Source organism: Nannobrachium achirus (assembly GCF_963921795.1).
Source record: "Nannobrachium achirus genome assembly, chromosome: 4".
NCBI lineage: Eukaryota > Metazoa > Chordata > Actinopteri > Myctophiformes > Myctophidae > Nannobrachium > Nannobrachium achirus.
Genome location: NC_137813.1, coordinates 49608393 through 49634230, shown reverse-complemented (window position 1 = coordinate 49634230; position 25838 = coordinate 49608393).

Here is a 25838-nt window from a genome sequence, read left to right as displayed (position 1 = left end):
GGCCCCCTCATGGGCATGGAGCTGTCTAACCATGGAGGAATGCTGGGGACACAGTCAGAATGCATTCCTCATGGACAGTCCACACTCCCAGCGCTCACACGCAACTCACACAGACAGCCATACACAACTGCTCGAAGACTTACAAACACATATGTTACTCGCAAACATTTACAGCACCGTATAACAAAAACACACACTCACGTTCACGTGTGTGTGTTTGTCGGGTGAAAGCTAGCGTGTGTGAGGAGAATGTAAATAGAGGCGGTGGCTCTGTCTGGCTGTATATACTGCTGTGACATGCGGGGGTTCCTGGGGGCCCGGGACCTCTCTAAGGGGCCCTGGTCCTCGGGCTAAGCTTCGTTAGGGAGCCACGGGGCCCACGCTGGGGCTGATTAGAACATACCTGGCGGTTTCAGCCACTTGGGCGCTCTTCTGGGATCACCCCTAACTGGTTGTGGCGCTTGGCAGTTAGTCCGGGGCTGGAGATGGTGTGCTGCTGTGCTCTGTGTATCGGCCGGGGCTTTGGTAGCCACGGGGGGCGGAAAGGACTCTTCCGGAACCAGTGAGGTGGATGATAGGGTCAAAGACCTTGGCATGCAGTTGAGGAGGGAAAGGGAGCATGAGGGATGTACAATTAGGCCTGGGGCAGGGCTATTTTTGGAGCCCTTGTACTACTACCTTAACTACACCCACCAGCCTCCCTTTTCCAACCACGTCCCTTCCATAATACCCCCCCCCAACCTCCCCCCGAATGGTGGCCTACATGGCCAGGGCATAGGTGATAACAACAGAGTAATCCCCTTACATAACACTGCACAAACTCAATGAAAGAAAGCCGTTCAATTAGTTTTGGGCAAGCTGTCTAAAAATAAAGTGGCTGTTTGGCCAAGGTGACGTCAAAAGCGACGTGAGGAGGGGGGGGGAGGAGGGGGGGGGGACTCGCGATGAGCTGCTCAGACCCCTATGAGGCCGCGAGGTCAGCCGAGCGCTCTATTTTTAGGTCGCATCAAAAGCGGGCGATATAAAAATACTACTGCCCCGAGATCATCTGTCAATCAGGCTTAGAAAAGCTGTGAATTGTGAATGTCATGTGGTTTGAATTATGAGAGGGCCGGTGTTGGATGACATATAAAAAAGAACAGGTAATGACTGAAATCTCTTTAGCTGGCAGCGGGGTGCCCAGTGAAAGGTTGCCCTTTGTTAGACCTGTTACAAGACTTGTAGCTCTCAGCAAGTGGCTAATATTCCTCACAATAGACAGTGGGGGAATCAGTAATGCGTGGTCAAGCTACAGCCGGCGTGTCCATCAAGTTCATCATCGACTCGGCTCAGACCAACTGAAACAGTCGAGTGCACAAAGGCCTTCAGCATCACAGTATATCAGATTCCCTCTCTTGTTGTGAACTGATCAAAGATCAAAGTCAACAAACACTACGGCTAGGGATGGGACGGTACGCGATATTATCGTTTATCTTGATAAAAAAACACTCACGATAATCGCATCGTGGAGATTTCATTTGTCGTGATATCGTCCTCCATCATGCATTCGGATTGATTCACCTTTTATTTGCCGAGCTGCATATCCGGTTCCACTTAAACCCTCTATAATTGGTAAAAGGTACTTTTAAAATCTACATATTTAATACAGTCTTTTTTCACTCTCAATCAAATGTCTTTGCCAAAAAATAGCCGATCTACAAGCTCACAACGCGTCGCAAATGCGACGCGTTGTGAGCCTGTAGATCTGCTATTTTTTGGCAAATGTTCCGCCCCAGGATAAAGGATTTTGTTTATCGCGATAATATCGTAAATCGCGATTTCTTTTGTCACAATAATCGTGATATGAAATGTCCATATCGTCCCATCCCTAATTACGGCCAGTAAAAGGTCCATATTCCCCTTTTATGTTTTTGTTCAGCCGCTGCATTAACCTTGCACAACAACACCGCCAAGTGAGTCCAATATGCTGATCGTCTTTCCTTCATAAGGTGTGGGGGGCACCGGAACTCCAGATTACTCCGGAGAGTTAACTGGACAGTTTTCGTGTGGACAAGAGTTCGCAGGAGAGGTCGGGGTGCAGGGGTCAGGCTGTGGTGTTGGTCCTTGTCATTAACGGCTTCCTGTCTGCTGTGCTCAACAAACACAGCCAGAATCCCGGGTGTTCCATGTTGAAAGAAAGCGGATTTCTTGCGCTCTCTGAGATAGGTGTGGATGTCACCACTCCACCTGCTGTTTAAGACGGTGACACCGGTTCACACAAGTTCCCGAGACAATAAACCCAACACCAGCAACACTGCCTCAGCCTTTTAGTTAGAGTGGGGTTGAATTCTAATCTGTCTGATTTGCATTTACACAAGTAAAACATAACCCACAGCTATTTCTGAAGTGTTGCGTTGTTCCATAGGGATGGGACGATAAGCGATATTATCGTTTATCGCCATAAAAAAGAGATTGATAAAAAAGAGATGATATCATCCTCCGTCATGCACTGGGATCAATTCACCTTTTATTTGCCGAGCTGCATATCCGGTACCACTTAAATTGGTCAAAGGTACTTATAATATACGTACTTGATAGTCCCTTTTTTCCACTCTCTATCAAATCTCTTTGCCAAAAAATAGCCGATCTACAAGCTCACAACGCGTCGCAACTGTAGATCTGCTATTTTTTAGCAAATGTTCCGCTCCAGGATAATGGATTTTGATTATCGCGATAATATCGTAAATCGCGATTTCACAATAATCGTGATATGAAATCTTCATATCGTCCCATCCCTAGTTGCGTCGTTCCATTGCATAAATGATGTTGTGACCTTCTAACATCCCAGTACCAAACCACAAACAAATGTTTTCAATACAGTGGCATGCGAAGATATGGACACTATCGGGGGGCAAAAGAACGGCTTTCATGTTGTCGATGTTATTCCTCAGGATAAGTGCTGCGCCGGATGTAGCTGATGTGACTTGATATCTGACGATCTTAAGGCCCTTTTGTGTGTGAACGGCTCAGGAGCCTGACAGCAATTAATGGAGAGGAAGTTTGCACTGAAGCATGAACAAACAGCCTCACCTGTACCCACTCAAGCCCTCACTCCCCCTTCATCCAATTACACAAATAGGAGGTAAGGGTATACAGTGAGTGGGCATAAGCCGTTGGACAGGATGCCGTACATTTTGTACAGGCAGACCGCTGATCGGAAATAACACGGCTATGTGAGCAGGTACAGGGCTAGGTACAGGCACACCTTGTGATATGTCCTCTTTTAGACATGAAGATGAATATCGTCGTTGTCGGGTGGAAACCTTGTATGTCCAAAACCGTTGGTTTTGTATTTATCATTTTTAAAATGATTTAAACTACTGAAAACAGCCGATCTACAAGCACACAACGCCTCGCACTGCGAGGCGTTGTGGGCTTGTAGATCTGCTGTTTTCACTACTTTTGTGCAACGTCCTTGTCTGATGAAGCAGGGCTTTACTTCGCGAAAAAACATACACATTTGAAACTTTTAGATATGAGGTTTCTGCTCGACAGTGACGATATCCTTATTGAAACTGAGAAGGGAAGCCCTATTGTAGCAAAATGAAACGGTAACAGTGAAATCTGGTAGGGGAGGTAGGGGATCTGTGGCAGGTTCACTATCACAATTTATTTTGCAGCTATTGTCGAGTGTATATTTTGAGACTATGTTTTATGCGGCACCTTTCCCGATGTATATAGAGGGCATCTGCCCACAATCATTTTATTTAATCCACGACGGGAATGTTTTATTATTCAAATATATCAGGTGCATCTCGGCCATCCCACTCACTGTCGGACTTTGAAGGTGCACCTGTTACATGCATCATACAATTCCAGAGTAGCAGTGGAGGTGAGGGGGGGGGGGGGGGGGGGGGGGGGGTTGAAACCCAAGCCCAGGTCAATAAGAGACTCAGCAGGGGGCTATGATTTGAGGTGTCTCTTTTTCTCACGGAGAAGGGAGAGGGGAGAAGCAACTCGAACCGTTTTTCTTCCCCTGGCAGGAAATCTAATAAAATAAAAAAAGGCAGACTATAAGCGAGGTGATTTACCAACCTGTCTGGACATCAGAGTGGAAATAAACCAGAGCTGCTGGAAATAGGCTGGCCCGGAGGAGGACAGAGGTAGTACACATGTGGCACAGCACAACATTTCAACATCACACGGCTGGAGCCCGGGACACTGCACGCTCTCTCTGCTTGCTTCAGGGGACAGGTGGCCTCGCAACATGGACGAGAGGCCCTGTCTGAACTCTAGAGCAAGTCTGCAAATCACATGGGTCTCACTGAACAGGTCCTGCTCGCTTGAAGCAACCGACTGGCTTGCACGGATTCATTCTCGTTGAGGAGGTCTGACGATTAGGCCTAAAGATGAGATTGGGTTGACCTTTCGTGTGACCATCTTTCTCTGCCACATCTCCACCTCTGCACAGTTAAAAAATCACACCCGTGTGAAGTGGAGCTGTGTGTGTGTGTGTGTGTGTGTGTGTGTGTGTGTGTGTGTGTGTGTGTGTGTGTGTGTGTGTGTGTGTGTGTGTGTGTGTGTGTGTGTGTGTGTGTGTGTGTGTGTGTGTGTGTGTGTGTGTGTGTAGGTGTGTGTGTGTGTGTGTGTGTGTGTGTGTGTGTGTGTGTGGATCATGTGTACCGATTTTTGTGACATTTGAAGAAAATATGTAGGAAAAGGAGCAAAAAGTGTGTTTTGGAGAAAATTCAAGATGGCGGAAAATCTATCCTGGCGCAAATGGGCGTGGCCTATATGGGGAGATGCGTCTTGACCCAAGGAATCCAGGGTCAAAACGTAAAGTGGGCCGTTATAGCGCCACCATGAGGCCGAGTGATGTAATTATTTTTCGATTCATTCTTAAAATCATTATGAATCTCCTCTCCGAGGTTTGAAACTGTAGCTCCTATGGTTTACGAGAGAAAAATACTTGAAAGTGATTTCTTGCATTGTCCCATTATAAGTCAATGGGGACAATTAAGCGTCGTTTTTTGCCGATTACGTCGGCATGGTAAGGCGGATCGGAACGAAAGGTAATAGAACACCATTCCCGGCCGAGCCGCACATTTTGATGTATATATTGCGCGAGTGGCGTAAATGGTGCGGCACTAGTTACGCGCCGAAGTCAGGCTACATACACACAGACAGACACACACACAGACCCACACAGCCACGTATAGGGAGCCTGTGTTTCACACAGCTCCAAAAGGAAATCTCAATGTTAATATGAGAGTGTACACATGAAAGAGGTTTCATTTGTACACTCTCAAGAGTTAAATAAACACCTAGGATTTTTACAGTGTAGAGGGGGAGAGAGAGAGAGAGAGAGAGAGAGAGAGAGAGAGAGAGAGAGAGAGAGAGATAGGCCTACTGTGGGGAGAGAGAGAGAGATTGAGAGAGAGAGAGAGAGATAGGCCTACTGTAGTGCTACTCATTTCCAGACCCGAAATGTAGACTCCCTCCAAAAACAGCAACAGATCCAATCTCGACGAGCTGTAATTTAAAAAACGCCTCCCCCGGAAAAACAACAATAAATTTGAAAGGCCTTCAAAAGAGCCTCCCGCCGCTGCACGTACCTTTTTGTACATAAAACAAATGCACCGCCGTGTAAAAAAAAAAAAAAAAAAGGAACCCACTTCAATCGCCCGCCGCGATGATGGAACACACATCTAACAGCACGCCGAGACAAAAGACCACAAGAGGTAGCGAGCGCGGAGAAAAGAGAAAGGTGCTCTTTTGGATTTGACTTATGGAGCCTTTTTATGGTGTCTAACTAGGGAGCCGTTGGCTGAGAAGCCTTTGGCCCTGACGTGTAGTATTTTACTCGCTCTGCATGTCTGATTCCTCCACTTTCTAAGTGGTTGTTGTCAGAGCGGTCCTGCTGTTGGTGATGTCATCTGACGAACGCCGTTTCTCGACGTCGAGCCCAGAGACCACCAGGGGTCTTTCTTCTCATTTCCAGGACCCAGAGTTTTATACATTCGGCTACAGAAAATCTTTTGATATGTTTTTTTCCCCCTTTCTTTTTAATCTGTGACCCCAATCTATGCTGTACAAACCTGTACGCTTACTGCTTTGGAAACCAATTCTGATATGAAAAGCCGCCCTGAAGTCTTTGCATTGGTTCTGAAGTGCAGTAATTTATTTCCCCCTGAAAAGTAACAGTTTTGAACATACAAGGTGATCAGACAAGGTTTCCACTGGATGATATCTAAACTCAGCACAAAAAGAAAGGAAACTTGACTATAAATAATGTTAATCATTAATTCGTCACCTTTGCAACGAGGTACAGTTTGTAAGCATCGGGCATTCGAGGCATGAGCTATACAGTCAAACGTGTGGGTAGCGCCGACCAAAACTTTGCCAAAATGGCTTGCAATACTGTTCTGCTGGCATTTACTCTCGTTTTGGGTTTCCCTGACACTATTACTGTGGGAGAGTGCAATCATTCAATGCTCCAAGCAACAAAGGTGAACACCAAAAGAACAGTATGGCCTGCCAGGCCATTTTGACCATTTTTGGCGGGGCCCTGCCCACACGTTTGGCTGTGTTGATCATTCCACGAATGTCAGATCCTTACAAGCTGTAAATCGTTGTAAAGGTGACAAATCAATCTGCAGTGCAGTTAATATACACATCTCAGAATCTTTTCATCCCAGTTTTAGCCCCTAAATGGTATCTACTCCCAAACCTCTGCAGTCATCTGAGAGTGAAGACCCACCTCTTCAGACTTCTCAGCCCATAGCACTTGCAGGCTTATGCAAAGGCTAAATGTAATTTAGATAGCATGTTATGTAGACAGATGCCTGGTTCATTTATAGAACTGGCATCTCCTATAGTGTGTATAGTTTCAATGTAAAGGTGTGTGTGTGTGTGTGTGTGTGTGTGTGTGTGTGTGTGTGTGTGTGTGTGTGTGTGTGTGTGTGTGTGTGTGTGTGTGTGTGTGTGTGTGTGTGTGTGTGTGTGTGTGTGTGTGTGTGTGTGTGTGTGTGTGTGTGTGTGTGTTAGTGCGTGCGTGCGTGCGACATGCATGTGTGCGAACAGCATGAAGTGTCGAAGTGTCCTTGAGCAAGACACTGAACTGTCCCAGATGAGCAGGTTGATGCATTCCTCTGCTGTCTGTGTGGATGGGTGAATGTAATAAATGAGAAAAATAGAGTCCGCAACACTGGTGAATACTCAGCTCTGTTTTATTGCTTCAATGTTTTGATCCGTTTGGATCTTCTTCAGGAATAGTGAAGAATAGTTAGTCCAGCACCTGGGCCAGAGTGGATTTGTGCATGCACTATCACCCCTGAATGTAATAAATGCACATTGTAAAGCACTTTTTATAAAGGTGCTATATGAATCCACCATTTGCCATTTGACAGTGTATACATTAAGCATCATTAACTCACATTATAAAGTGTATACACAGTTATTTCAGTCTGAATGTGGCATCCAGCATATTGTTGTCGATGTCAGGCAGTTTGTTCGTAAATTAATGCCCCAGTTCATTGTTCGAGAGTGTCTTCACTGTCTTGCAAAAGTTGCGTAACTAGCAAAGCTCACATCCAGTTTCACTGGATCCATTGAAGCACAGGTTCTTCTATTTTTTCTCCATTCCCAGTTTCTCCAGTTCTCCAGTTTTGAACATACAAGGTGATCAGACGTTTCCACCGGATGATATCTAAATTAGAATAATATCTAGTCCAAGGAATGGAAGAGGGACCACACACACACACCCCAGTAATGCTTGGGATGGATATTGTACACCAGTGGTTCCCAAACGTTTTAGCTCGAGACACAAAAGAGAAATTAGACGCTTGCCCAAACTAGTTAAATATTTTTTTAGTTTGTGTTGCATTCCTAAGCCAATAATTTCATTTCAAGAACAGCAGATCTACAAGCTCACAACGCATCGCTTTGTGCCGCGTTGCGTGCTTGTAGATCAGCTATCCTCCGGCAAGGCCGCTGTCCCTCCTATTTTCACTACTTCTTAAACATTTGTTGTACACGGTCTGTGAGGGCTGTGGACCTTAAGCACAGGCATCAATAGGAGGGCAATATCCTGCATCCTGAATCCATCAAGAGAAGAGACACACAACCATGACATGTTTGAGTGACCAAAGAGAAAAGGCCAGGTGTCGTCCTGTCCCCCCCTAGTCCTCTTTCACTCAACGCACCCACACCGTAAAATACTTGGCATTAATTCGTCTGCGAGTATGAATGGACACTGAGGGTCCATTTGTTTTACACTCTGGGTTAAATGAAGACTCTGGATTCAGTGGTTCACTGATCCAACTTACTGCAGAGAGCTATACAATCTCGGCGCCACTGAGCTGTGGAAGAGTGTGTGTGTGGGTGTGGGTGTGTGTGTCTGTATAGTCAGTGGACCTACAATAGTGCTCCCCAAACTAGTGCTTCTCAAAGTGGGGTCTGGCAGGGTGGTTCCTTACCACCGCACCCCTATTTTATGATTCAACTACTAAAAAAATAGCACATCTACAAGCTCAAGATGCATCATATCGTGGGCTTGTAGATTGTCTAGTTTTACTATTTGTCATATGACAAAGAACTTTTGTACCTGGCTTTAGGGCGTTAGATCACCCGAAACATGACTTATTTTCTATCAATTACACTCCCCATGAAGCTTAAAAATAATATAATGCTTGTGGTGGATATTGGACACCATAGTCAGAGGCCTTAGGGTTTACCCTAAGACCATTCTATCTCCCTAAGGCTCCTGACTACCAGTGTTTCCCAAATCTTTTTAGCTCGAGACTCAAAAGAGAAATTAGGCGTTTGCCTGGTACCCAAACTCAAGTCGAAGTGTCCTTGAGCAAGACACTGAACTGCCCCAGATGGGCAGGTTGATGCATTTCCTCTGCTGTCGGTGTGTGAATGTGTGTGTGGATGGGTGAATGTAATAAATGAGAACAATAGAGTCCGCAACACTGGTGAATACTCAGCTCTGTTTTATTGCTTCAACTTTTCGATCCGTTTGGATCTTCTTCATGAATAGTAAAGAATAGTTAGTCCAGCACCTGGGCCAGAGTGGATTTGTGCATGCACTATCACCCCTGAATGTAATAAATGCACATTGTAAAGCACTTTGTATAAAGGTGCTATATGAATCCACCATTTGCCATTTGAGGCTCCCGACTACCAGTGGTTCCCAAACCTTTTTAGCTCGAGACTCAAAAGAGAAATTAGGCGTTTGCCTGGTACCCAAACTAGTTAAAAAATGTTTTTGTTTTTGTTGCATTCCTAAGCCAATAATTTCATGACCGGCAGAGTCTCTGGTAGCTTCTGAGTCTCATATTGACCGATGAACCGGTCATCAAATTATTGCCAAAAACAAAAATGTCTGTGTAATTGATAGAAATGAAGTCATTTTTTGGATGAACTACTCCTTTAAGTGATTAATCGACTGTGGGATGGGGAAGAAATGTTATCAAGTTTGACATGAAATTCTGTCGCACAGTGTGAGAACAACGGACGAGAACTGCAGCATTAGCTAAAACGAAAATGTCCGGAATTTAAGTGGTTTGGGTGGGGGGATGATTATCGTCCCAGATAACAGATGTTCACACGAAAATGGTGGCACAAAAACACACTCTCACTCCGTCAACAGGGATGGGGCAGATCAAATCAAACTCAACAGCAGGGCTCATTTACATCCGTCCGAGGTCATGGGAAGGCTTTCACACGCAGGTTATTTTAATGCGCTGCTGACCCAGGTGGAGAAAGCACAGGAAGGCAGGGACGTGCTGGGCCCCTGATTCAGCCCGGGAAAAAGAGTTGGAGAGGCCCTCATTGCGCGCTATAGAGAGAGATCTCTCTCTATAGCGCTGCTGCTACTCAAAGATGGAAACCTTGTATGTCCAGAACCGTTTGTTTTGTATTTATCATTTTAAAAATGATTTAAACTAGTGAAAACAGCTGATCTACAAGCACACAACGCCTCGCGGTGCGAGGCGTTGTGTGCTTGTAGATCTGCTGTTTTCACTACTTTTGTGCGATGGCCTTGTATGATGAAGCAGGGCTTTGCTTTGAGAAAAAATGTACTAATTTGAAACTTGGAGATACAAGGTTTCTGCCCGACAGTGACGATTTACTTTGTTGACTGCCCAGCCCCCAAAATGGAACGAAGGCCAACATTTTATTTTTAATTTTTTCCTAATGGCCAGCCTGGACCGGCCGGGAATGAACCGGCCGTTTGGGAGTTGTCCCGCTTTTCCCAATGGCCAGCACGTCCCTGCAGGAAGGACAAGGACAGGACATGCACACGGCGCTTTTTGAGGTTGAGACGAGACCTTGCGTTTGCTGACGGTGTCCGTATATCTCCTTCCTCCATCTCTCTTGTACTTGAAGAAATATTGTCACAATATGAAAAGGGAAGGCCAGATGCGCAACCAATAATGTAAAAACAAAGCCACATGAGCAATTTTATTCTTCATCGCATCCCTGACACTAGAGAGGGGAAGCAAAATCTGTTCTACCTACAGCTGAGTAAACTACTTAAGTCTATCTTATATGACTACAGACATGATTTTTGAAATGGGAAAACCCAAAAATGTGGTAATGATACAGATAGACAAACATAGCCAATGTTTGATTGCTAGACTTCCTTTTGTTATTTCACTCTGTGTTTGAAGTCTTACGAGAAAAGGCGAGTGAAACCGTTGTGAACTGTCTTCAATTTCTGCACTTTCTCTGCACTTGAGTCTCCACTCTGGTGATAAAATCTTCTGGATGGGATTCACAGAGGGCCTGAGCTCTGACAACATTCTGCAGCTACCAAATAGCTGTGACACTGCAATGGAAACCGGCGCCTTGTCTCTGTTGCGGATCTTGTATTGTCTTCTCCGGCCAGCTGTGTCCAACCTCGCCACAATAAGATAAGCGCCTGTGTCTGTTTCCTGCGCCTATAAATACGTTCCAAATCACTGTCTAATGTGACTGGAGGGGTAGATGTTACAGTTGCACCCCATCCACCGCGAAGTCCAAAGACTGTTTACACAGTTTGCATTCATCTGTGCTAACGTCCATTCCCAATTGCAACCAGTCGGTCGGCCAGGCCTGGTCTGGCAGTTTACCGTATGTTGTGGAGCCCCTCCGCCATGTGGAATACACTCTTCACCCTCGGCTTGTTTCGTGACTGCACACAAGCAAATAAAAAGTGAAGATGTATGTTGTCCGTGAGTATTCCATAGAGCAGCGCGAGCTGGGCAGGCTCTGGATCTAAACAGACTCAGATGATTGTATATGTGGCGTCTGTATAAAAAAAGTGGAACGTTAACGTTATGCTTTGATCTGCTAATTATGGTGGAAAATAACCTGGCATAAAAAAAACTGGGCCATTCCATTTTATTGCATTACCTGAATTTTCCACCTCGCAAACATCACTCTTCTCCTACACTAAAAATCTGACATAAAAGTTACGTAAAAGGTTGAAATCCATCAGGCGTCGTTCCGTAAAAAAAAGCACATTGTTCTAAATATGTCGGTTGCAATCGTAAGAATAGAATTTTAACACAAATTTAACGGAATTGGCCCTTTCGAATGCAAATGTTTCTGACTTTCACATCTTTGAACATTCGTAACGCTGCAGACATTTTGTGAAGAATGCACCGACGGCCTATAGTACGTAGAGACCATGAGTGTGTCTGTCCTCCACAGGCAAAACTTTCAATTAATGTTTAGCTGTCATCTTTATCTTGCAAAGCCTTTTGTGCTCCTCCAAGGCATTAAGCCATTTGGGCCTAGAATTATTGAATGCTTTAACTATCGAAAAATAGCAGATATACAAGCTCACAGCGCGGCTGTGAGCTTGTAGATCTGCTATTTTTGAAAAATCATGACGATTTGTGCACATCTTTGAATGTATATATTTTTTTAAAGGGAACATTTGTAACTCAAATATTTGCTTCTGGGGGGTCCCTGATACTACATTTTGAGATGGGGGGGTCCGTGGACAAATACATATCATTTTGGGGGTTCCTTCACCTGAAAAGGATTGATCACCACCGGCATAGAAAACATATCTTTTTAAAAAAAACCTTGGAAGGATTCAGAAGACACTTATCCACGAGTTTCCAACGCCCCATAGTGCATTGCGCAAACGTCTGCATCGAGGTTCCGCCGCCGATTTACAAGCTCACAACGGGTTGCATCTGCGACGCGACGTGAGCTTGTATGTCTGCTGTTAAACCCGGAAGTTTGGTCCTGATAGTCTCCAGTAAACCCCCGGGGAAACTTGTGGATAGAATCGAGTCAAAATATTCAAAGAATTGCACCAAAAGCTTGCAGCGCGGCACTCTGTGAGGTCGTATATCTGCTATTCTTTATAGCTAAAGCATAAAATGATAGCCGATATTGCGTGCCCGGTCTAACTGGATTAATACCTGAACCTTGGTGATGCCTTTAATTGCCATTTAAGCATTGAGTGGGCCGAACAATAAAACCCCGGCTGAGGGGACTGCTGTCAGGTTTAATGAGGCCCTCGGTGAAAGAAGGCTGCTGTGTCGGCTCCACCAAAGGCTGCTCCCTGAATTCACCTCCAGCGGACCAGAGTGGTCCCGCAGGGAATTGATGGGCTGAGGGCGCACAGACCGTCTCTCCCCCACTGTGGGAGTGCGAGGGGCTACGGTGGCATTGGTGGCTCTCGCTGTGAAAAAAGGGGGGGACAGAAAAGCGCAGAGGTGCACATGAAACAGGGGTGTGTGCCCTGCATTTTAAGGGAAAGGTCATAACCATGGTGCCACAGAACCGTGTTGTTGCCATGTCTGCTTATTATAAGCAACTTTGGGCTTGTTTTTCTGTAAAGATGCTTGAAAATATTGGTTGTGGCCGGGTTGGGCTTGTTGTTGAAACCAGTGGTTCTTACACAACCCTACTAATATATTTGCAGTATTTGTCCTGCGGACCCCCTCTGAAAATATTTTGTGCCAGAGACCCCCGTACCAGATTATTAAAAAAAAAGAAGCTCACAACGCGTTGCGTCGCATGGCGCTGTGAGCTTCTTTTTCTGCTTTTCGCTTCTTTTCTGCTTTTAGCTTCTTTTGAGCTTGTTTTCCTAGTGGTTACTTATTTCTCTTGCAAAATCTGGCAACGCTGCACAGAACTATAGCCTACTGTCAGTGTCAACAGGGCACTTGCAGAAAGCCTGTCTGTGTGGGAGTGGGGAGTGCTTTAGTCAAAGTCTAGATACTCCTGGTCAAATGGTTAGTACTGGAGTACTTGCTTTTAAAATACTTACAAAGTATATGCTTTTACAAATACTTAAATAGCCTATTACAAACTACAAATTACAAAGTACATTTCCTTTTTAATATCAATGTATTGCTGTATTGAACTTTACACCCCCCCCCCCCCCCCCCAACCAGAAATATTGATAATAGTGAATATAGCAGATCTGCAAGGTCACACACGTTGCATCCTGACAAATTACTTTCACTATATTTGAAATGGGGCTTAAGTAATTCATAATTACATTTTCCCCTTCCTTGAAACGTAGTGGGGTCAAAAGTGCAATATTTGTCTTGGAAATGTAGTGGGGTTAAAGTCACTGTGGCAACTACTCGAGGTGCCGCAGAACGGGCACGTAGTGATGTTTCCATGTGCCGTTGTTTCGAGCGGCCAGTAGTCCGAATCGCCGTTGAACGCTAACCCACCGACGCTGGTGAATGCTAACCTGATGACGCAGGTGAATGTCAAAACTGGTGAATAAGTCTAAACCTTAAACCTAAACCTACACCTACACCTAACCCTAACTGGAGTACTGGGGATTTGAAACAGCGGGACATCGAAATATCGAGATTTTGCCCCACACAACTGCTGTCAACAGGGCACTTTGACACAGAAAGCCCAGCAGTGTGAGGAGTGTGGACCAGAGAGACCTGCATTCTGCACTGCTCTTCCACATCATCAGCTGACTGGAAAGAGAGTAATGCACTAGGCCCTCTTCCAGTGGCTGACGTAAAGAATATACAGTGCCAATAAAAGGCAATGCAGCAGCCACGGCCACCGCTACACATATGGAGACAATGACATGTATCACAATAGGGAAAACAAAGGCAAAAAATAAAATAAAAGCCAAGCAATGACAACTGTGAAGTCCAGGCCCATATTTAAGAGGGGTACATGGTTCACAGTTTCACATGGAGTCCTCCGCCCTCAAACCCCAATCCAATTGCTTTGATTCTTTATTCATCCCTTTCTCCTTTACCCTCCCCTCCTAACCCCCCTCCACCCCATGCTTAAGTCCAGCTGATGGGAGGCTCTTTTGTCCACCAGCACCCAGGCAACAACATCAAAGAGCTGCTGGGTATAAATGCAGAGTGCCTGAAAAACAAAACAAAACAAAACAAAACAAAACAAAAACCGAAAGAAAAAAAAAAAAAGAAGTCCCCAGAGGGGATGCATGCATGGGAGCCGGCTCCCAGGGGGAACGCCGCATGCGGAGGGACGAAGTTACGCACTAGAGGAAATAAACGCTCGCGGGGAGAAGGAGGGATAGCATGGAGAAAGGCAGAATGAAAGACAGAAAGAATCTAACACGCCCTAACTGTCTCAATAGCAGTCATTTGTCAGACATTCGTCATCATTACTGAACACACAAAATGTGTGGGCTAGGTCACTCTCAGTTTAATGACAACAATAAACAAATGAGGGGAAAAAAAAGAAAAAAACACATTAGACTTTGTATGAGGCCATTATGACACCTTCATTGTGCTTTATCATCAAAGCCCATTAGGGGACAGTGAAAGCCCGTCATTACCGCTCAACAACCACTTCCTCATCCGGTGACAATTGAATTGGTGACTAGGATGGATTGCCGGCGCAGGACAATGTCACGCTTTTCTGAGCCGAATGCACTCCTTTGATCTCGGGGGATGTCCCGGAGAAGCTTTAAACAAGGCCTGATATGTTAACAACCAGCCTCAGTGACTCGGATTCTATATCCTCCACCCAGGGGCGTCACACCAAATTCTGGGCCCTGGGTACAAGGATTCACTGCGGGCCCCCCATGAATGTTAACTATTGAAAAATAGCAGATATACAAGCTCACAGCGCGGCACCGAGTGCCGCGCTGCAAGCTTGTAGATCTGCTATTTTTGAAAAATCGTGAAAATGTGTGCCCCCCAAGGACCCCCCATCTCAAAATATTTAGTTCCTGGGACCCCCCAGAAGCAAAATTTGAGTTACAAATGTTCACTTAAAAAACACATATATTCAAAGATTTGCGCACATTTTCACGACTTTTCAAAAATAGCAGATCTACAAGCTCGCAGCGCTGCACTCGGTGCCGCGCTGTGAGCTTGTATATCTGCTATTTTTCAATAGCTAAAGTTACTAGGGCCCCTCCACCTTGGGCCCTAGTAACTCAGTCCCACTTTCCTACCCCTTGCCTCCACCTACTGCCATGCGAGTCGATGCTGTGAAAGGGGAAAGGAGGGGGTGGGGTGGGGTGGGGGGGCCGTAAGGGGAGATAAAAGCTTTTCACCCCCCCCCCCCCCCCCCCCCCCCGCTCCCACCCTCTCCCTCTGGGACCCCATGTGGAGTCACGGCGTGCTTCGTCTCGTACCCACAAAGTGCCCGCCGATGACACGCTGACTCCAGGGGCTGGCACCAGGTCCCCAGCCAGTGCCGGGGCCAAACCCTCTATTCAGTGAGACAGCGGAGACACTGCTACATCGGGCCCACAGCTTGTAATTAAAACTCCTCAGGCCTCAAAGAGCACAACATCTCCATCTTAATGGTAGGCTTCCCTCTGAGGCATCGGTTTAATACTAACTCTGTGTCCCATCAGACAGTGATGTGGACAGAGGAGGAAGAGAGACATTAAGAGTACAAAGAACACATGTGTCCCGTCCTGGATTAGAGGTTCCCTCTTTTCCCTCAGTAGCCTAAGTGCCGGATTGACCAGATCAAAAACAATCACTTCATTCAAATCAAGGGCATTGTCTCTGCTCTGGTCTCGCTGCATTGTTGCACAATAACTCGACTCAGAGGCAGTCACACACACTGAGGAGGATGGGGGGGGGGGGGGGGGGACAGAAAAAAGTAATCTAAAAGTCATGGAGCAAAGATGAATGTAGTTCATGTTTAGAGAGCATGTTGTGTGATTAAGAGGAACCCACATCAAACGGTGAGGCTTAAGAAAACCGCCGCTTGAAAAACAAGCCGCTTCTTCTGTGCGGAGTAGTGGAGGAGACTAGAGACGGTGTTGTTCGCAAGGCGGACCAGCCCAGACTAACCCGCCTGTCTGTCTCTTGGGACAAACCGGGGAAAATGAGAAACATTGTGACTCGGAGCACACATTGGACGCGAGCGGGATGCATGGCTACTCTTAAAGCACTGCGTGTTGTCATTTCTATGATGAACACCAGTTGCTTAAGCATAATATGAAGACATACGGAGATTGAATATGAAGGATTGATATCCAGAATTTGTTGTGCAGTGGGTATGACCATTGCACAGTCTGAACCATATGAAACCGTTTGCAAGTAAAAAATATTGAAAACTAAATACAAAATTGATGTGCCTGCAAAAAAGCACCGAAATTGAATTCATCAACCACCATTTGAAACGTTTTTGGAACAGCTAATCCCGGGAAAGATTGTTTATTTTTTCTTGTCTTGTTGAAAATGTAATTGCTCCTCATCACACATTGCCGTGTGTGTGTGTGTGTGTGTGTGTGTGTGTGTGTGTGTGTGTGTGTGTGTGTGTGTGTGTGTGTGTGTGTGTGTGTGTGTGTGTGTGTGTGTGTGTGTGTGTGTGTGTGTGTGTGTGTGTGTGTGTGTGTGTGTGTGTGGCAGCAGGCAAAATGCTCGACAAGGTCCAATATGCATTAACTATGTTTGATCATAAGGGGCGGTTTGAGTGAAAATTATTCAAGTCATTATTATTGTTTGGCTTTCATCTCTTTCTTCTTCTTCTTCTTCTTTCTTACATTTGAACAAAACCTCAAGGCCCTCCTGGGCTCCATTCAAGGCACACCACTGCCCTACAGTTTATGCTGAGTGGTAAGATTGGATAGCAACCCCTTGCCCGCAAGAGGGAATCTTTCTGGACAGAACAGCAATATTGCAGCCACATGTGTGAGCTTGTTTACTTTTGCTTGGCTTTTAACTGAAGGAATCTCATGAATTAAACCGCAAACCCAACCAGTCTAAATTATTAGCATGTTAACCCCGCTGCACACCCTTTCCCATTGATTGCAAACGGCACAAAGCGTGCATGTGTCTGCTGACATCAATGGACACACTGGTAGATTTACACACGCACGCGCACACGCACACACACACACACACACACACACACACACACACACACGCACACACGCACACACACACGCACACGAGCATGCACGTGCACGCACACAGGCTTCTGTGTACTCTTTGGTAAAAAAAAGATGGAAAGTTTATTTCTGAAAGCTTAATCATGGAAATCTCCCCTTTAAACAATAAACCTTCAACTTTATTTCATCTCTCCTCCTGCCAGCACCACATCAAACGATCCCGGGGGTCAACAGGGGTCAGCGAAAGGATTTGGGTAATGATGAGGCTCAAAGAGAAAAAGAGAGGGTGGTGAAAGAGAGATGGTAAAAAGGAGGAGGGGAGCTGATGGGAAAGGTTGGGGTTGGTTGGAAAGCGAGAGAGAGAGAGAGGAGGGAGAGAGGGAGGTGGGTGGGGGGGGGCGCTGGGCTAGGTGCAAAGGCTAGGCTCTGTAACGACAGAACCCACTGATTACATTGTTGCACAAATAAACAGGCACTCTGCAGGCTCCCTGGAGTCCAGCTGCGGTGCAGGAGAGGAAAGCTTTCATTTCGGGGGGTGGGGGGGGGGCTGATGTCGGACCAGGGGAGTCAGCGGAGGGGCCTGGCTGGCTGTCTGGCCGGCCGGCCGGCCGGCTGGCTTGTCTATACCCACACACCGCTTTCTCACATCTCCATCACCAGCAGCAGGTCTAGTGGACACCGCGGCTACAAGCAAAGGGAGCGTCGTTCTCTGGGAAGCACTCTGTGTGCCGATTACGCGCCGTTTCCCAAATTAACTCGGATGGACCCAGAAGGGTCCATTTGGTTCCATTTAGTGGAGATACATAGATAGATAGTTTTTTTTTTCTATCATTGTGTCCTGCACCGCAAGATGCGCAGCCCGCACAGGCTTACAAGACACTCACAAAATGTACTTGCACCGAGATATAACACCACAGAACGGAATACGTACATCGTTCTCCAATGCAACTTACAAATGGATAAATGAACAGAGCATTTGACTGTTTATTTAGATGCACCATCAGGATGCAGTCAAACACCCGGCCATCTCAGACAGTGGGCATTATAGAAGGGCCCAAAAGGAGGAGGTGTACTATATCTATGATGTTTTCTTTTCCTTTCAATGAGGACTGAGGATCTGCCATCTGTACGGGGTCAGATAAGTGTTTGGGGGGGGAAAGAGGCTGAGACAGACGAGGCTCTGATGTCCTTGAGCCACATCTGCAATAGTCTTTCCTTCCTTCACCTCCGACCATTACGGGGTCCTGGCCTTCTCTTGTCTGTGTCCCGCAGCCATCAAGTCCCACATCAAGGCATGCTCTGCCAAATGTATGCCCCCCATTAAGGGGCCATCATCAGATAAACAAGATAAACAAGTCCAATTCCTGGCAAGGCTGATCAAAGGACTCAATGTTAACCCTATGGCCAATTTCAAGTAGGCAAAAATCAAATGCAGATGAAGTCACATGGAAATTAGGGGCTGGGGTGGGGGCTGTTCCGCTGTCCCTTTTTTTGGGCACTGACGACGAGGGACGGTGAAGAGAGTGGCGGAAATAAACAGAAGTGTGGAGGGAACGCTCTTCTCTGGCTCTAGGATCTTTCTTGAAATGTCCATAGATCTCCATTTCAGCCCGGAACAAGCAAGGTGACCAAAATCGAGAAATAAGGGTGGTGCAGGAGGCTGGCGTTAAAGGGATATTTCACTTGAAAGAAAAAAATTGTATCGTCTACTCAGGCTTTTGGGAACACCCGGGACAGTTTTTAAGTTGCTGAATTTAGATATTCATTTTATCAGACACGCCCCCTTCCTATACAAACCCATTGTAACTTCAAACGATGATAGATTGATCAAAAACACAAATGAAAATATCCCTTTAAGCAGAGCGGTCTTAAACATTCTTAAACAGGAGTTTTTTTTCCTCAATAACTACTGCCTCGCTGTTCATTATCCTGTTTATCGCATGGCTGCTTCCGCTAAAGGAATTAATACATTTGATTTAGCAAATAAGGTCTGTCCAGCGCAACAAGGCCGGCTCGCAAAACCACCAGTCAAACGGGAGGCTCTCTCCATTCCGACATGTCGCCACTCCGAAATTGACTTCTTATTGTCGGAGTGGCGACACTCCTCCATAGGGGTTAGGTTTAGGGTTAGGGTTAGAGATAGGGTTAGTGTCGGAATGGAGACATGTCGGAAAGGAGACGTGTCGGAGTGGAGAGATGCATCCCAGTCAAACTATCAAACTAGTGCTGATCAAACATAAATCAAGATTCTGTTAGTACATTGCGTATTGCTCCCCTCAAATGTTTTCAGGAACATACTTGTGCAGTGGTTCCCAACATTTTCTGGACCAGGGCCCACAGGAAAATCTCGAAAGGCCCAACCATCTGACCACTTAACAGGGCTCGGTTGTGGTGCGGTTTGGATCAATGTAGCTATAGCGTAACTATTCAATTTGTTTTTCAATGATTCATAATACCATGATTTTGTTTACATTCATTGTTTTATATTAATGTCATATTATCATTAAATTCTTAATGTTTTGACAATTATTTGGAAGCCCACTTGCAACATCCTCAGGACCCATCAGTGGGCCCTGGCCCACAGGTTTGAAACCCCTGCTTTATTGTACTGTGTTTAGCTGTAAAATGAGATCGCTTTGTTACTTGGCTGCCATGTTGGATACGACAGGGCAAATATCAAGCACCGTGTGTTGATATGATCCAGGTGCTGAATTCCAGGTCTATTGATCAGAACTGCATCCATAACAATGGGCTGTTATTCACCGCAGCGGTCTGCTGTCAAGAAATAACAGACAGCAGAATGCCGCGGATGACCAATCAGACTCAAACATAAAAAAAGAAAAAAGCAACATAATGCCAAATAACACTGCAACTATTATCTTGTCTCACACTAAACAGGAACCGGACCGGTACAGCAGCAGCCAGGCCACATATGACACCTGTTCAAAGAAGTGCCTCAAGATTATGTCAGTGAACCTGCCTGGAGTTTCTGGAAGCCAATGCGAGGGCCACATGAAGACATAATTGTGAGTAGGGCTGTCACAATTATTACATAATTGTCTAATCGTGATTATTTGACATTATCGCAATTATTTTGTCATAATCGTCATAATCGTGAATGTTGAAAAATGTTCGAAATAGTGGAAATAGCAGATCTACAAGCTCACAACGCGTCGCGATGCGACGCGTTGTGAGCTTGTAGATCGGCTATTTCCACTATCAAAGTTATTTTTTAATTAGTAAGTTGTCAAATATGTCAGTATATTATGGTTATGTGTCATATCTACCATGTACAACTTCAAAGCCTAAAAGCCAAACAGAAATGTAATCATCAACGACAAAAACACAATTAAATCGTTAATCGCCAATTATTTGAGTGACAATTAATCGACATGTAAAATGTCATATCGTGACAGCCCTAATTGTGAGTTACACTGTATGAGTCTTCACTGGGTTGGATGATTTGCAGCTTGGTTGCATTGAGATGATTGCTAAAGATATACTATCAATGTATTTCAATTCATAAGGAGAATATTTTGCCTAAAAATATATATATATTCTCTGTTGCAATGTTTTCTCCTTATATGGGTAACTGGTCCGATATACATCACTGGCCTGATGGCCTGCGACCTCCCCCTTTAGAGCGAGGTCACTTGTCGCCCTGAGGCGTCTTACTGGTTAGACACAAATTATCAGACATCGCTTATTATTTATTTCAGGAATTCAAATATATAGGGGAAAAAATGTGGCACTAAAAATGAAATTTCTGCCGTTGTACAAAAAAAGGATTCACCCACTTTTTTCTTTTTACACCTGTAAACCTGTGATGAGACTACAGAGTTTAAGTTGAATTCCTCAAATGAGGCATTCTGGGGGAGCTCATGGCTCTTTCAGGGCCGAGCTCGGAGTAGCTCCGGCACGTATTTCCAACCCTGCATGACTGCTGTATCATCTATATCTGTCACAACTTTTATGTGGTGTCACGCCATTAATCCTCTGCCAAGGCTCCTCTGTAAATCACCTCCTCAACTGTTCTCCCAAATGCATATGTGAAACAGTATTCCCATTTTGAAGATAAAAAACTGTGTGAGTCTTGGCCTGTCGCACATGTGAGCGTGGGACATAGTACTACTCAGGGGCGTCACAAGGGGTAGGAAAGTGGGACTGAGTTACCAGGGCCCAAGGTGGAGGGGCCCTGGTAACTTTAGCTATTGAAAAATAGCAGATATACAAGCTCACAGCACGGCACCGAGTGCCGCGCTGCGAACTTGTAGATCTGCTATTTTTGAAAAGTCGTGAAAATGTGAAAACAAATTTTGCTTCTGGGGGCTCCCTGGAACTAAATATTTTGAGATGGGGGGTCCTTCACATGAAAAAGTTTGAGCATCACTGACATGGAAACATAGGTTTCTTGGCACACATTTTCACGATTTTTCAAAAATAGCAGATCTACAAGCTCGCAGCGCGGCACTCGGTGCCGCGCTGTGAGCTTGTATATCTGCTATTTTTCAATAGTTAACATTCATGGGGGGCCCGCAGTGAATCCTTGTACCCAGGGGCCAGAATTTGGTGTGACGCCCCTGGTACTACTGTTGATTTGAACACTGTCTGGTTTGGTTTCTCCGATCAGCTCTACTCAGGACCATGGCGGATACAGAACACGTTACTGACTGGGCCTGGAAAGATCTGGGTGAGTTACATTTTTTATTGTATTTTATTTCTTTTAAGCTTAGATTACAATAATGAACGGCGGATGATGTCAATTATATGACACATTTTCTCACTGTCTGTCTATTTGACTGCCTTCCGTGAGCAGCTAGGCTTCTGAAACGCGTCTGTTGGAATTACGAGCATTGTCTCTCTAGAGCGGCTGTGGTCAGGTGTCGGCTGCCGCATCGCAGCTGGAATGTGACGCGTCCGCGCCCAGTGGAAGCTGTAGTTTTCATGGATCTCAAGCTGTCAATCTGGGCTGGGCCAGATGGAATGTTTAATTAGTGATTCAGGTAATTAGCTCAGAGTGTACTCTCTCTGTGTGAGTTACATTATCAAGTGGCATACGCAAATATTGCCACAGATATTTGCAACAGCAAAAAAAAAGAAAAGCCCAATGCAAGTTGCAGCATTTCTCTAAAAATGTAACAATCGACAAGACCCATGTTGAACGTGTCCCACTGTCAAGGTAGATGCTGACGAGTAGATCAAAGCGAGTTCCAAGGGGTGATGCCTGCCTTTACTCTTGTAAGCAGCTCATTCACATGGTGTTTGGGAGAGAAAAGGAAATTCCTCTGTGCTCTCTAGAGAGCCATATTGAACTGTAATCAAAAGATTATCCGAGAATAATCAAACACCCCCCCCCTCCCCATGGGACCACCCACAGAGAGCAGAGAGAAACACGAGCCTGTTGCATGCTCTACTCCCAAACAAGACCCCTATGGCCCATAGGCAAAATGACAGACATGTTGTCCTTTGAAGACGGATCAGCATTGATTTCAATTAAGAGATGTGTATGTTCAAGGCCTGATAGGAACGTCTTCGGACAAATAACCCCAGAAAGAAAACCAGCGTTCAGTCATCAGCGGACTGAACAAGTGCATCACTTTAGTAAACATTTGAGATATCTGAAGTTAATTTTACACCAAGCTATTTCTGTCTCATCACTGTTTGATCGTGTTCCCATCAGAGAACACCAGTGCAGTCGCACAAAGTACGTCATTGTTTGGGTTGCCAGCTTATCACATAATGGGGAAAAAGAGCAAACAACAGCTTTACTCTCAAATGATCCTGATAATGACAGACCCCCCTGTCTAAATTTAGCTCTTCTCTCTCTGATGGACCTCTGGGAGGGCCGTAAACAAAGCTGGCAGAATTTAAACAAGCATGCGTGCCTGCCACGACGGTTGTGTGCTGCGTGAGATACAGGCTACGGGGGCCAGGAACGTGGAACGTAGTGTGTGTGGAACGTAGTGTGTGTGTGTGTGTGTGTGTGTGTGTGTGTGTGTGTGTGGGGGGGGGGGTGTACCAATTGAAGTTTACAGACAACACCACAGACTCGGTTTGAGGCCTGTGGTTTTGTCTCAGAACTTTGATTGACTGACAGCCCCTGTAATGGACAGGAGGAGCTGTGGGCTGCTGGTATAACGACGGCAAATGGTGTTTCTTTCATTGGAGATCAGTGTGTTTATTTCACTGGGATGATGCCATACATGGGGGGGGGGGGGGGGACAACGAAACCACGCTACTGTCAAGGAATTACCTAATCGTGAAGCTTACGCTTTGGGGTCAGATAGGAGGGAAATGTGTTTTCAGCGCCTGTCTTGAAGAATTAGTCTCCTTTTCTTCTCAGACTTGGGTGGTGGGTGGGTGGAGGTGCTTTTGCGGTAGTTGGTGGGTAAAGGGTAGAGTAGACAAACCCCACCCTATTTCTTTCAATCGCGACTAATTAAAGGACGATGAGTCATTCGTAGGGATTCAATGGGTTCAAAGGGACCTGGGTGTCCTCCGCTGTAATTTCAAATTACTGATTTCTGTTATTAATTATACATCTTAAGTGCCTTTGAAGAACGCTCGCAGACCATCCTTCATCGGGAAGACATAATGTCTGGCGGACAAAAAAAAAAAAAAAAAGAGAGAGAGAGAGAGAGAGAGAGACTTAAGTAAGCAAAGGCCCATTGGCTCCGATGAATCTGAGCTTCCAGGAAAATCAGCAGGCCCACGTCTTATTGTATCACTATTATTTCTTTGCCTCGGTTTTCTAGCAAAACACCCAGTTCTGACGTCAGGGGATCATTGTCATTTCAAGAGCGCTCTTGGAAGCGGAGCATGGGTCGTGATTGAACTCTGAGAGCTGCCCCGGAGCCCTACTTTGAGGGAGAAAACCACGGAACCACAGATAATGCTTTACAGTCCGCCAGTCTCAACTACTGTCATCAGATTTTCACTTCGTAAAATAAGATCATGTCATTCCCTCGGAGCAAAGGGCAAGGCACTAGATGTCAAAACTCAAAACTGAAGACGATGGTTCTATGGCCACGGCGCTCATGTAATCACGGGCAATCGATGTAGAGAGCATCCTATAGCAGTGGTTCCTAAACATTTTAGCTTGTGACCCAAACAAGAAATGCCTGGGACCCAAACTAGTTTGCGACGCGTTGTGAGCTTGTAGATCTGCTGTTTTCACTACTTCTTTTTTTAAAGATTTGTTTTTGGGCCCTTATGCCTTTATTGATAGGACAGTAGTCTGACAGGAAACGGGGGGAGAGACGGGGAGTGACATAAGGCAAAGGTCGTCTGGATCGGGAATCGAACCGGCAACGCCGCCAGGCATCCATGCCTATGTGGCAATGCCTAAGTGGTATGCGCCCGGACCAGTAGGCCAGCGGGTGCCCCGTTTTCACTACTTCTTAAACATTTGTTTTCTAGATCATGGAATTTCTTTGATTTTTCTTTTATTTATTCATGAAATTACATGAAAAATCATTGCATTTCTTTTATATCCTCATAGCCTCGGGATTGAGGATGAACGTTACGGACTGCAACTTTAATTTAATTCTGAGACATAGGATCTACATTAGCACTTTTACTGTGTACACTAGGTGACCGAAAAACGTATTAACATAAGAGGTGAACACCTGTTTGAGTAAACAGGCAGAGTTTGATTTATCTTGTATTGCGACTTGCAAGTGACGTGTGAGGTTCATTATATGACAGACAAGAACCTCAAGCACACATCAGTGGCGTACATTACCGCAAGCACATTCAAATCACAAGTTAGTGTTTTGTGTACACATGCAGCTAATACGAGGGTTGGTGAAAACGTTTCAACTATAAATACTCATACTTCATACGTCCTTTTATTCATGCAACATTCTTTTGCTGAAGCATAAATTAGGTGTGAGACCAGGCAGCTGCTGCATGCGAGACAGACTCGGGCTGGCACTTGTAGTTCTTACCTCAAAGAGGGTGGTCTGTGGGACCATCTTAAGTCATTTCTGGAGGTGTGGTGACTGTTTATATGGACAGAGAACACAAGCACCATGTGAGTGTCAAATGTATAAAGTAGACTAAACCATCTCCGTTGACTCAAGAGGGAGAAGGCACGAGACAATACAAGTTCAAACAAAGTCCTTCGCCTCTTCCTCCCCTACTTTCCACTGGGGTAGAGGCTTTTCAGGAGACAGGGGGGAAGCATCTCCCTTTCATCCTTGGCCACAGACAACCCTAGACATATAAAAACATCCATGCTGAAGTGGCAATAGACCTTTTAATTCCAGACAAACCCAACGTGAGGGATTTAATTACAGAATGGGGGCAACCCAGCCCTGTTCAAAATTGCACTTACAGTAAGACATTTGAAGCAATTGCATCCTTTATCCTGGTTTTTGTTTTGTTCAATGTTTTGCTCCTTGTAAAGACTGTCATTGCCTACTGTGGTTTCTAGTGGGTCTCCTTATTTTCTCCTCTGTCTCCGGCACTGTCAGGACTTTAGTTCGCCAGGCTTGTTTGGACATATAGATGAGGTAGAAAATATCTCAAA